Source organism: Macaca mulatta, chromosome 4, assembly GCF_049350105.2.
Source record: "Macaca mulatta isolate MMU2019108-1 chromosome 4, T2T-MMU8v2.0, whole genome shotgun sequence".
NCBI lineage: Eukaryota > Metazoa > Chordata > Mammalia > Primates > Cercopithecidae > Macaca > Macaca mulatta.
The window spans coordinates 171,253,790-171,266,439 of NC_133409.1; the positions used below are offsets into that span (position 1 = coordinate 171,253,790).

The 12,650-nt window shown below is 39.5% G+C and overlaps 1 pseudogene; it reads left to right on the top strand.

Annotated features, from left to right (window-relative positions):
* Positions 1-4,720: 4,720 nt before the first annotated feature.
* Positions 4,721-11,362, top strand: LOC100430702 (S-adenosylmethionine decarboxylase proenzyme 1-like; annotated as a pseudogene).
* Positions 11,363-12,650: the final 1,288 nt, after the last annotated feature.

Consider the following 12,650-nt stretch of genomic DNA (forward strand, 5'->3'; position numbering starts at 1 on the left):
CCATTAGAAAAAAAATCCCCAAAAGTGGTCTGAGTAAGAAAATATAATCTTGGCCTAGAAATAAGCAGTATTTACAGAAGCAAGATACTGTAATTGCTGAACATTGATTAAACAAACATTTTGTTTTATCTTTATTGGGAAACGAGAAGAGTGGAGGGAAGGTGATGGTAATGTAAGACATCCAGGTCCTGATCTACTGTAATAGAAAGTCAAGAGAGAATGGCCTAAAAGTGATAAATCGAGAAATTATGGAGAAAATATGTTATTTAGCAATATGAATTTTCTCTGAGGGTGTGGGGAAGAGTGGGGTTGGAAACATGTTTTTCATTATAAAATATATTACTATTTGACTGTGTACAGCATACTACCTTGATAATAGTAAAAAATCATGAAAAAAGGAAAAAAGGAAACATTAAATAAGCCCTTTATTCAGAAAGTACTACATTTCTCTTCAAATTCTTTTTAACTTTTCTTCTTAAATACTTTCAGATGATTAATGCTATTTATTCTATGAAATATAAAATTAGATATCATGAAGTATTACAATTGCTAGACTATTAAAAATTGCTAAAGATTGCTTTAAGTGTAATTCATATAGTAAATTATAAATCATCTATAATAAATAGATAAATTATGTATGATGATTTAAATAAGTAATTACATTTTCTTTTCTTATAAATTCCACATTTAAAATGATACTATTGAACTATTTCCAATGTTTACTGGATGCTTAGATTTTTTTAAATAATGTATTTATGAGGAATCAATGCAAATACAAAGTTACAAATAACTACAAAGTTTCAATTTGCTATTATTTACCCTGGCCTCCAAAAAAACCCCACACATTGAAGACAAACAAGAAAATGAATTCGGAAAATGTAAAGACTGCTCTTTTGGCTGAAAGTTACAACATCATTTAGGTGAGTCAATCTTGGATTCACTGCTTAGCTCATGAATGAACTTTATTTAAAACAAAGCACAGAAGGGTAACAATGCACACCAGGGCCTGTCATGGGGTAGGGGGAGTGGGGAGGGATAGCATTAGGAGATATACATAATGTAAATGACAAGTTAACGGGTGTAGCACACCAACATGGCACATGTATACGTATGTAACAAATCTGCATGTTGTGCACATGTACCCTAGAACTTAAAGTATAATTAAAAAAAAAAAAGCAAATAATAGCAACAATAAAAGAAAAGTCACTAAAACCACACACATATATAAACATAAATATAAATAAATTATATGTATAAATATATATAATATGTCTTTATTAAATAAATAAATATATATATACCCTTTTTCTAGCTTATTGATCAAGCACAGAAGACTAAGAGTCAAATTCCACCATCCATGTCTCCACATACTACAACACAACCTTGGCAAAGTCGTCCAGAACTTCTGATTACTGATGAGTGCACTTTGGATGTGCTGTCAGAATCAGGAGCATTTAACAAATAGCATTAACTGAATCATTTTAATGATTACTGAGGCCATGGCAGTGACCTTCAAAGGAGCATTATGTATTTGCCTATTTATAATTATCTCTATATATGTGTGGTTTAACGATGGTTTGGTTTCTTTCTAAATATTAGGGTAAAGACATATGTATGTATAAATAGATAAACATAGTCTGTAGACATGAAATTGTATAAATTATTAGGATATACACATGTGTACATGAATGTATGACTTTCAGTTGCTACCGAGCAATAGGTTGGCCTGTAATATAGCAACTTTTAATTCAATCAGCCCATGAACATACTTAATGAACATAACAGAGAATGTGAATTATCTAAATTATTTATCATGATTTAAACTAGTAATTATGTTTTCTTATAAAATTAACATTTAATTTTTTTAAGTTAAAAAGTATGAGGTCTTTCATATATAGCCACATATTTGCTCCTATTATAGCATTCATTGCCTAGTATTATAAATGACTCGTCTCTCAGTACTTGACTAATAGGTGACATTCAATTTGTGAAAAGGAAGGAAGGGAGGATAGAAGGAAGGAAGGAAGGAAGGAAGGAAGGAAGGAAGGAAGGAAGGAAGGAAGGAAGGAAGGAAGGAAGGAAGGAAGGGACGGAGGGAGGGAGGGAGGGAGGAAGGAAGGAAGGGAGGGAGGAAGGAAGGAAGGGGGAGGGAGGGAAGGAGGAAGGAAGGAAGGAAGGAAGGAAGGAAGGAAGGAAGGAAGGAAGGAAGGAAGGGAAAGAAGGGAGGGAAGGACCCACACTAGGGCACCAGAGAGAGATTCCCAGAATGAACAATTTGGGTATTGATATAGTTTGGTTCTGTGTCCCCACCCAAATCCCATCTTGTAGCTCCCATAATTCTCACATGTTGTGGGAGGGACCTGGTGGGGGGTGATTGAATTATGGCGGTGAGTCTTCCCTGTGCTGTTCTCATGATAGTGAATGAGTCTCATGAGATCTGATGGGTTTAGAAATAGGAGTTTGCCTGCACAAGTTCCCTCTCTTTGCCTGCTGCCATCCATGTGAGATGGGACTTGCTTCTCCTTGCCTCCTGCCATGATTGTGAGGCTTCCCCAGCCACTGGAACTGTAAATCCAATTAAACCTCTTTCTTTTGTAAGTTGCCCAGTCTCGGATATGTCTTTATCAGCAGTGTGAAAATGGACTAATACAGGTATCTTTTTTAGTAGATGAGAATCATATGGTTAATAGGAAACATTAAACTTTTACTTAATTCTATCATGTTTGGGCAGCAAATTGTCTGGGCTGTGTTGTTAAGTAGAAAACTCAAATGAAGAACACAGCATATGCTTTTGGAGACTTACAGACTGACCTTACATCCAACAGAGAAGACACAGAGAATCAAACTAGAACACTCCAGGGAAGGCCACTGAAACAATCTCTAAAGGACTACAAAGGAGCTTTGAAGGGACAGTCTAAAGCATGCTTTCCATACAATAGAGCACACATTGGTGGGCTCTGTGGTGTCAGGCAGACGAGTCTGGCACAGAGTGACGGTCACACATGGACAGGGAGATCATTGAGCCCATGACGGGATTTCTCGTTATGTTCTAATACGGGTGGTTCCTGCTCACTAACACTGTGTTAAGATTGGACAGCATATACCAAGAGTGGCCCAGTCTGGGACTTCACATACACAAGATGCATTCACTCTGAATCAGATGAATGAGAAATCCACCAGTCTTTCAGGGCTTAGTGAGTTTCCATAGACCCAGGAAGGCGTATCCTGGGGCCCAAAGGCAAGTCAGGCAGTGATGAAGACTCCAGACAAGGTTCCTGGGATACAAAGAGTCAGAAACCTGGCAGACAGTCTATGTGAAAACAAAGAGATGCAACAAGACTCCAATATGAGATTAACTGAAGCCTCCTGTGTCCCCATGTTTCTTCTCACGGTCACCATGGTGGGGGAAGATAGACCCATTTTCTGGGGCCAAAGAGGATCCTTAGCCAGTGTCAAGGAGGGAGAGCACCAGGAAGAAGCTGTTCTGAAAGAAAGTTCTTTTTCAGGACTGAATTGACAGGATCATCTCCAAGGTGAAGCCGGGGTGGGGGCCGAGGGGTGAAAAACAAGAGGGAAATGTAGCTGTTTTGTAAAGCGCGTAAACGTTTTTCAGTCTGTTCTTCCACCCAGAAAAAGCAAGATGTAGGCCTTTCCATAATTGTAGACAAGATGAAACCAAAGTAGCCTCAGGCCTAAAACACCAATCCTTCATGACAGCTCTCTTGCTTTAATCTTGGCTCAGTGCTCAGAGTTCTGAAAAATAGACCATGCAGTACAACCTCCTGTTAATAGACGGTCGCCATCCATCGCATGCCTTCCACTCTTTGAGATGTGTGATGGTACCCTTTTAGGGTACAGATCAAATCCCACTGTAGCAAATTCTCAGAGAATGTCCTAGAATTTGGTTGCAAGGAATATTGCTTGAAATAAGAGAGAGGGCCATTGGCTGAGGATCAGGAATCTTATTATAATGACCACATCTACCATAATGTAATTTGACCTGTGTTCACATTGGGAATTGGGAGAAAGTCTTAAGAGATGATTTTTGAATGGCATCATTTATAGAACATGGCTAGATTTAACTTTATTCTTCCCGCATCTAGGACTGGCAGTTTGGCTTTGGGTCAGATTTTCTTCCCAGTTTCTCAGGCACTGACTCCATGCTACAAGGTTTGGGTTGCAAATATTGAGAGGGAATGCTTAAACACAAACAAAATGTCTCGCTGATTAAATGTCAGAGTGTAGTTTGCCTCCTGAAATTCAGGGAGGGGAGCCAGAGACCCGGGCTCCATGCCCAGCTCTTCTACTGACATTAGGGGTGACCTTGGGGGAAATTATTTAACTGTTTCCTGCCCAGTGAAATGTGACACTTGGGGGCATTGCAAACACATTCCTGAGGTTTGTAGTTCTTTGCAGATTTTTGAGCAGGCATGGGTTGCGTGGAGTTCTTTCTTCTGTTCCCTTTTCTACATGAACACCTGAGGCCCTTTATTTAAAAAATGCCAATAAGGAGTTCTAAATAGAAGGCACTTCTGGTATTAATGCTATCGACAACAGCATCATCTCCCAGAAGGAAAAGCAATGAGTGAACACATAACAGTGCTTTTTCTTATATGTATTATTTTCAACCCATTTGCAGGAAAATCTATTTTTTCTGTAAAATAAGCCAAGCATGTCTATGGCACGTAAAAAGTACCATTTCTTCATTTCCCATACTATCATGCAGCAAATTGCAGAAGAACATGGACTGGAGTTAGACCGCCTGTGTAACCTTACTCTGACAGGTCCCTTCAACTCCTCTGTGCCTCAGTTTCCTCTTTGGTAAAATCATCCCCATCTATTGGGCTCGCTATGAGGACAAAGTTGTGCACACATTTAAAGTGCTTCAAACAGTACCTGGAACTTAGTAAGCATTCCAGAAACACTCACCTTTATTGTTGTTCTTGCTGCCATTAATGTGATGAGCCCTAGGAAAGAGCGTATGTTGCTACATTTAGAAAACGAAGACAAACTGGTTGTCTAAGGTAGAAGGAGTCAGTCAGTCAGTTACTAAAAAAGTAAATAAAAGTGTTTCTTTAATTCAAAAGGTTTCTTTAACTCAATAGATCTTGGCCAGTCAACGGAATAGGAATCCATAGTTAGATGCTCTCCAGGAATCACATGGACAACTTTAAACATTTCACAATATTACCTCATTTTATACTTAAGGCTGCAAGTGGCTTCTGCTATGCGGATAGCAGGAAACTCAGCTTCAGCCAGGAGAAAGGGTTTAATTCAGATCAGAGCTGTAGCCAACCCAGGCAGGTACTTTAGATGCAGTGCACCGTGCCACGGTCACCAGGCGTCCATGTGGCTGTGTCCAGCCAATGGCCTAATGTGCACCATGATCCAGTGAGATCGGGAATGCTTGCAAAGACCTTCCTTCTCAATGCAGCCCCTCTTATCTTTATTAGGAGTACTCAGCACCTTCTTAGACACTGGGCTCAGAATCAGGGCCCAGATCTGCCACAGCTCAACCTCAAATATCCCTTTTAATGACTAACATTGTTTATGGCCCAGGGATACGCTTCTCAACATCTTTGTCTAATGTCCTTGAAACAGTAAATGACTGCATCTGAATGCTATGGAAATTTTGGGGTTGCATCCCTGCTGTCAGCACAGACAAAAGCACGACTCCAGAGTACAGGGAAAATTTAAGTGATGAGACCATTTGGGAGACAGAAAAGGTAAGTTAATTAATGTGTCAAATCCTTCTATTCTTTTTTATTAATTGATTGATTGATTTTTTTGATACAGGGTCTCACTCTGTTGCCTAGACTGGAGTTCAGTGGCCCGATCTCAGCTCACTGTAACCTCCGCCTCCCAGACTCAAGCAGTTCTCCTGCCTCAGCCTCCCGAGTGGCTGGGATTACAGGCGCCACCAACATGCCCGGCTAATTTTTGTATTTTTAGTAGAGATGGGGTTTCATCATGTTGGCCAGGCTGGTCTTGAACTCCTGACCTCAAATGATTCACCCACCTTGGCCTCCCAAAGGGCTGGGATTACAGGCATGAGCCACTGCGCCTGGCCCAATACTTCTACTCTTGTACAACAAAATACTCTTTCTCAGTGTTACGCAGCATTGATTTCCTGATTCTTCTCCTGTCTGTGGTTCTGGAGGTACTTGGGAATTAGCAAGGTATTTTCAATAGTTGCACATAGTAGCTAGGAGACATTTTACTATGTTAAACAATCATATTATTTCAAATTTATATGTGGATCTAGAAGTTGCTTGAGTGATACCAATGTTTTATGTTGGCAACTAGATGAAATATTGAAAGCTAGAATTGTGAATCGTTTTATTAAAACACTTAATAAGTTTAAAGTGTTATTTCATTTAAATACATTTTATTTTAAAAGTTCATATTTATTAATCATAATTTCTATGTAAACAACTTTTATTATACATTTTGACTTCACGTAACACAATTTCTATTTTTTCTCTTAGTTTCAATAGAAAACTCACTATTTTGGAAGAAAGATAACATTAAAAAATAAATAATTTTAATTTTTCAATTTTAGTATTTATTTAAATTTGCTCTTAGATAAAAATATATTTATATTTTGTATATATTGCACACAATCACATTTTTAATTCTTTGGTTTATTCCTAACCATAGAACCAACTATGTGGAAATCTTTGCTATCACAACATTATTAGTGTCTTTGCTGAAATGAAGGCAAGAAAAAAAATATGGAGTATATACACAATACCTCAAGAACTACGTGTCCCTTTTTTTTTTTTTTTTGAGAAGGAGTCTCGCTCTGTCGCCCAGGCTGGAGTGCAGTGGCGCGATCTCAGCTCACTGCAAGCTCCGCCTCCCGGGTTCACGCCGTTCTCCTGCCTCAGCCTCCCGAGTAGCTGGGACTACAGGCGCCCGCCACCACGCCCAGCTAATTTTTTGTATTTTTAGTAGAGATGGGGTTTCACCGTGTTAGCCAGGATGGTCTTGATCTCCTGACCTTGTGATCCACCTGCCTCAGCCTCCCAAAGTGCTGGGATGACAGGCGTGAGCCACCGCGCCCGGCCAGACTATGTGTCTCTTTACAGTTCATCCAGACATGGCCAACCTGTTCGCAGGACACCAGGACATCTGTGATAATAATTAAAGTCTATTTTCTTTGATATTTCTTTTGATATTTTAGAAGATGACTTTTAGTCACCGAAAAACCATGGCTTTGCACATCTTCTTTTCTTGTGTCTTTACGAATGTGTGTTTCTTATGGTAGGAGGCCAGTACAGTTGGTTCTTGTTATTTTGGTAGTTGCGTCCTATAAAGTCACAGGGAACACTGAATTATCAAATCCTAGACAATTGCCCTGCGGAAATGCATGGGTAGGTTCCTGGTCACAGCATTTTTATCAACTGATGAGTTCATAAACTGTTCCTGTTCAAAGACACCTTATTTAACATATATTGTTGATTTCATTAATGTTGAACTCAGGGTTAACAGCACTATCGCTCATGTCTGAGCGATGCCCATTGTATGTTCTCCATAAAGCTCATCACAGCCTCCCTGCAGTTAGGGGCACTGCATGGCAGCGATCCCCTACCTTTTTGGCACCAGGGACTGGTTTAATGGAAGATAATTTTTTCACAGACCGGGGGGTGGGAAATGGTTTCAGGATGATTCAAGCCCATTACATTTATTGTGCACTTTATTTCTATGATAATTACATTGTAATAGATAATGAAATAATTATATAACTCATCATAACATAGAATCAGTAGGAGCCATGAGCTTGTTTTCCTGCAACTAGACAGTCCCATCTGGGAGTGATGGGAGACAATGACAGATCATCAGGCATTAGATTATCATAAGGAGCATGCAACCTACATCCCTCGCATGTACAGTTCACCATAAGGTGAACCATAGGGTTTGTGCTCCTATGAGACTCTGATGCCATTACTGAGCTGACAGGAGGCAGAGTTCAGGCGGTAATGCGAGCGATGGAGAGTGACCATAAGTACAGAGGAAGCTTCGCTGACTCACTGGCCACTCACTGCCTGCTGTGAGGCCCAGTTCCTAACAGGTGGTGGACCAGTACCCTGCTGTCTGGCACTTCAGCACGACACTTGGGGTCATTCTAAACAGCAAAACTACCCAAAAAAGCACTAAAACTTGAAATATGTGACACTAAATAGACCATAAAAAGGACACCCATTTACTAGATGACAGCTGAAAGGAGGAGGCAGAGATTCGCCTTGTTCATTTCAGCTGGGAACATCGCATTGGCAACTCAAAATGTTTGCCTTCCTTCCAGTCTGTGAATGTCCACAACAGTGACTCAAGAGCTGATTTTGGGATTCTAAATGAATTTTAGCTAGTAAGCAAATTAGCAAATACAGAATTTGAGAATAAGGCAAATCAATTGTACATATTTCATATAATAGTTTGTTAACTTGACTTATAATTTTAAATACTTAGTCATATGGTATGTGAACTTCTGTTTGTATTCTTAGGCCCTACAAATGTGAGGAATGGGACTGGAACACAACATTTGTTGCTGAAGTTACATATTTTGGTATGTTTGATAAATTTAGGTAAATATCATGAGAGATAATTCATTTTAGAATAGAATATTTTAAAGACTAATTTAAATGCTAACGAAAATCTGCTGCAGCCAATACTCTAACAGAAAAAGTTAAAAAGATCCAAAAGTGTACTGTGCTGTTTTTCTAAGTGTTTCATAAATTTCAATATTAAATGAATGTGTCTCTTAATAGTAGTAAAATAAGAAAGAGTGTTGTACTCAGAGCAGGGTGACACACATTAATTGTTGAGTTTCAAGCAACTGTAAGCAGTTTTGTGCCACTGGAAGAGAAGATGATTCTGGTTGTGTGGAACGGACACAAGAGATTAGGCAAAGGATAACTCACACCAGGCAACTTCTTAGGAACTGTCTCCAAAGCTGGCTCTGGAGAGCCCCAATTTCTCAGAATGTTGCAATGAAGAAAGGGGGTTGTAAGTCAGCTAGCTGTAATTTAGAGACTAGAGATTTCAGAACCAATGGATTGTTTGTGTGAGGCAGAGTGGGGGAGTAGATCAATAGAGAGACTGATAGTGTGCGTAGGCTGATGACTGGATAGATTTTTTTTTAAGTCACCTCTAGTCCTATTTGTTTATCTTTACTTTTGTTGCCTGTGCTTTTGGTGTCATACCAAGAAATGTTTCTGTGTATCAAAGGAAACAATCAGTAGAGTGGAAAGGCAACCTATGGAATGCAGAAAATATTTGCAGATTACATAGTGGATAAGGGTTTAATATTCAGAATCTGTAAATAACTCTTACAACTCAACAACAAAAAATCCAAATGAGCAAGGGATTTGAATAGACATTTCTCCAAAGAAGATATACAAATAGACAACAAACATATAAAAAGATGTTCAATATCACCAATCGTTAGAGAATGCAAATGAAAACCACAACGAGATGTTGCTTCACATCCATCAGGATGGCTACCATAATAAAAAACACACACATAGAAAATAACAAGTGTTGGTGAGCATATGGGGAAATTGGAACCTATCTGCCCTGTTGGTGGGAGAACAAATGGTGCAGCTGCTGTTTAAAACTCTATGGAGATTCCTCAGAAAATTAAAAATAGAACTACTACATGATTTGGCATTTCAATTTCTGGGCAAATATCCAAAAGAATTGAAAGCAGAACATTGAAGAAATATTTGCACACCCATGTTTAGAGCACCATTATTCACAATAGCCAAAGGTGGGAACAACCCGAATGTCCATTGCCAGATGAAGGGATAAACAAGAGATGTTCTACACCTACAGTGGAATATTATTCAGCCTTCAAAAAGAAGGAAATCTGGTCACATGCTACATTATGGATAAATCTTGAAGACATATGGTAAGTGAAATAAGCTAGTTACAAAAAGGCAAATACTGTATAATCCCATTTGTATTAAGTATCTAAAATTCATGGAAACAGAAAATACAATGGTGGTTGACAGGGGCTGGGAGAGAGAAATGGGGAATTGTTCAACAGGTATAAAGTATCAGTTTTGCAAGATAAAAATGTTCTGGAGATCAGTTTCACAGCAATGTGAGTACCCTTAACACTACTAAACTGGATGCTTAAAAATGGCTCATATGGGCTTACGTTATATGGCCAGAAACATTAGCTAGTGCTTATCCTACTCTCTCTAATGGGAAAGCAGTGGATTACCAGAGACTGAACTGTATCTGCCTCTATTTCCAAGAGACTCACATTCAACTTGGGCTCACAAAAAGCTGGGAAAATTTCATGAGTCCTTTCAAAAAAAAAAAAAATTAATATAAAACTACAGCAAAAAAAAAAAAAAGCAATCTGAACTTTAGTAACACAGCTGAAACCATCTGTAGCAGTGGCAGCTATGGCAGGAAAAGAGGTTTAATTTAGTTGATTTTCTGTGGCTGTTGGTTTGTTCACTGGGAGCTGCACATTTTTCCTAAGAGACCGAGAAGCTGCTAGAGGTCTGGTTCTCCTGGAAGCAACTCAATGCAAACCAAGGATCTGGGGCTTTTCATACCATTCTGAGATCTGAATGGGGGCATACCTTTTTGTTTGTTTGTTTTGGGAAGAAAGTCTTGCTCTGTCACCCCGGCTGGAGTGCAGTGGCCCAATCATAGCTCTCTGTAGCCTCGAACTCCTGGACTCAAGTGTTCCTGCCGCCTCGACCTCTCAAAGTGCTGACATTACAGGCCTGAGCCCCTGTGCCCAGTAGAGACGTTTCATTATGAAGACATGTGGTACCACTCTCTTGCTGAAAGCACTGGTTCTCCTTTTGAAGCTTGCTAGGGATTACAATGGATTTGACTCAATTCAAAGCTTCCTTTATTTTCCTAAGGATTTCATGAAGCCTTCTTGGGATTTTCAGAAAGAAATTGAGTTTCTTAATGCAATTTTTCCAAATGGAGCAGTGTATTGTATGAGACATGTGAATTCTGACTGTTGGTACTTACATATTCCAGATTTCCCAGAGAGTAGGGTAGTAAGCCAGATCAAACCCTGGAAATGCTGATGAGAGAGTGTGACCAAGCAGTTAAGGGAAGATTTTTTCTCATGAAAGACTGTGTCACTACAAAGGATGTCACTCAGACTGGAAATGGTGCCCTGACACCAGGTTCTGTCATTGATGCCACACTATTCGATCCTTCTGGGCTGTTAATGAAAGGAACAAAATCAGATGGCACTTATGGAACTATTCACATCACTCCAGAACCAGAATTTTTGTACATCAGCTTTGAAACAAACTTAAATCGGACTTCCTGTGCTGACCTGATCAGGAAAGTCGTGGAAGTCCTCAAGCCAGGAAACTGATGACCACTTCATTTTTTTAATGTTTCTTATTTTTTTATTTTTGAAACAGAGTCTTGCTGTCGCCCAGGCTGGAGTGCAGTGGCGTGATCTTGGCTCACTGCAACTTCTGCCTCCTGGGTTCAAGCGATTCTCCTGCCTCAGCCTCCTGAGTAGCTGAGATTACAGGCGCGCACCATCATACCCGGCTTATTATTGTATTTTTCGTAGAGACGGAGTTTTGCCATGTTGGCCAGGCTGGTCTTGAACTCCTGACCTCAATTGATCTGCCCGCCTCGGCATCTCAAAGTGCTGGGATTACAGGCGTGAGTCACCGCGCCCAGCCCACTTTGTTAATCAGAGTTCTACACAGTGCTTTTTTGTCCCAGATAATTGAAGGTTTTAAGTGTCTTGATTGTCAGAGGGTTATGTTCAATGATTATAATTTTGTTTTTACCAGTTTGGTTAAGAAGCAGCAACGGCACCATTGACTAAGAAAAATGAAGAAAATATCACAAAAGATGAACACTCATAGAAAGAGGTGGCTGCTTTTTAGATGTTGAAACCAGGGGCCATGCTTTCCATAACTACTACCTTGTAGTTTCAGAAACCCCAGATACAATGAGAGTGTAATCATTTTTTAATTGTATGTGTTATTATATCAAGGAGTTAGATATATTGCAGCAATGCTTTCTTCTGTGTTTAGATATTCTTTGCCATTCTTACTGTGAAACTGAAGTGCATGTAGAAAAAATCTTTTACTATATGAAACTTTACAACACTTGTGAAAGCAACTCAATTTGATTTAGGCACAGTGTAATCTTTCTCCAGGTATCGTCCAAAATTCCCCATAGACAAGACTTTTATCCTCAGCCTAACCATCTGGGACTGTCCAATTAAATTGCTGCCAGAATTTTACATCCAGTTTCATCTACTTTCCAGGCTGTATTCTTTACTAACGTTATTGAAACCAATTTCTGCTTCACACAAATATTTTTTTGAAACAGCAATTAAAGTTTTTCTTCCATGAGTGAAGTTCTTTTGGGAAAAAAAAAAGGTTACAGTGGTTTTTTTTGTTTGTTTGTTTGTTTGTTTTATGGAGTCATGTTCTATCACTCAGGCTGGAGTACAGTGGTATGATCTCGGCTCACTGCAACCTCCGCCTCCCAGGTTCAAGCAATTCTCCTGTCTCAGCCTCCCAAGTAGCTGGGATTATAGGCACCCACCACCACACCTGGCTAATTTTTGTATTTTTAGTAGACACAGAGTATCACCATATTAGTCAGGCTGGTCTCGAACTCCTATTGCCCGC